General features: G+C 45.9%; 1 non-coding gene across 1 annotated transcript; it reads left to right on the forward strand.

Moving 5' to 3' along the window:
• Positions 1–343: 343 nt before the first annotated feature.
• Positions 344–416, forward strand: trnar-ucg. The gene has a single exon. It is a non-coding gene; the product is annotated as a tRNA-Arg (tRNA).
• The last annotated feature ends 1,184 nt before the right edge of the window (positions 417–1,600 follow it).

Here is a 1,600-nt window from a genome sequence, read left to right on the forward strand (position 1 = left end):
ACATCCTGGGCTCGAAATGACCAGAGGTTTCTCGCTGAGTTTCTGCAGGGTCTTGCTTGGACGACACATGACACTCTTTCACTGGAGTGGACCATGAAATCGCGTCGTGACTGTGAATAAAACGATGGAAACTTCCAGCAGAGAAGGAGGCGACCCTGAAGCAGGCAGCTGAGGACAAATGTTTCTCCTTTGCCAGTGAAAGGCACTGCTTCACAAATTGGAAACTTCGAAGTGAAGCAATGTTGGTGATTATCTTCGGTGCTTTTTCACCTTTTTAATTTTGATTCCGTGAAAGTCCATGGCATTACATATCGACATTCTGCCAAGGGTTGGCTTGTCTCTTGGGCCCGTGGCGTAATGGATAACGCGTCTGACTTCGGATCAGAAGATTGTAGGTTCGAGTCCTCCCTGGCTCGAGGGGACTGTTTTGCTTTAACCGTGGTCTACGTTGACGCTCCCTTGTGAAGTCCTGGTGGTACGTCGCCTTAGACACCGCCGTCAGTTTGGGGGTATCTTACTGTGTGCCTCCCTCTGTGGGTGAAAATGAGCATGAGTTCCTCAAAAGAGTTACAATTCGCTGTGGAAATGTCATACTTCTGCCCCGTTTTTGTGCCATTTAAGAACATAGGATAACCTCATTGACATTTGCCTTGGAAATATTAGAACACACGAGACTTTGAGCCTAAGTTAGAAACTGCGACGACAATAGATAGCTATCTGATTAGCCGCAATGCACACGGACGGAATGGCCTTTTCCCACTTTGTAAATCTTCGAAGACAAGTTGAAAATAATCTACAACTGAAATGTTCAGAAAGGGTGTTTTATTTACACCGAATACTATAGTATCTATCGCCTTGTCTTGTTATTTACTTGTGAGGATTCGGTCCTCTCAGCACCGTGGCCCGGATCGTATTCCCGCTCATGGAATGGTTGTATTATTCAGCAAACATATCGGTGTACCAGTACTTCTGCCGATTTTCCGATGCTGGCAGGTCATTGGTTTTGTCCAAAACATTATGAAGGTCAACATAAAATAAATAGCTGCAGTTTCTGGAAATCTGAGCCAAAAACGAAAATTGTTTGCGGAACGCAGCAGCACTGGCAATAGAAAGGTCGACTTGCCTGCTCTTCGGATGCTACCTGACCTGCTGTGCTTTTCCAGCATCACTCTGATCAAAAATCTGGTTTCCAGCATCTGCAGTCCTCACTTTTGCCAAGTTCCTTCAGTGTCGCTGGTTCCCAATTCAAGAACTCCATCTCTAGCGCCAAAAACGAAAATTGTTTGCGGAACGCAGCAGCACTGGCAACAGAAAGGTCGACTTGCCTGCTCTTCGGATGCTACCTGACCTGCTGTGCTTTTCCAGCATCACTCTGATCTAAAATCTGGTTTCCAGCATCTGCAGTCCTCACTTTTGCCAAGTTCCTTCAGTGTCGCTGGTTCCCAATTCAAGAACTCCATCTCTAGCGGTTTCATGTCTGTACCTCCGTGCTGAAGAGTTGAAGAGTGAAGAAAAGTAACTCACCCCCCCACCATCTCTGGGGTAATTAGGGACTGAAAATGAATCATGTCACTTTGAAATATATCTAGATGCGACTTAA

This window comes from Chiloscyllium plagiosum, unplaced genomic scaffold (assembly GCF_004010195.1).
Source record: "Chiloscyllium plagiosum isolate BGI_BamShark_2017 unplaced genomic scaffold, ASM401019v2 scaf_39919, whole genome shotgun sequence".
Lineage (NCBI taxonomy): Eukaryota > Metazoa > Chordata > Chondrichthyes > Orectolobiformes > Hemiscylliidae > Chiloscyllium > Chiloscyllium plagiosum.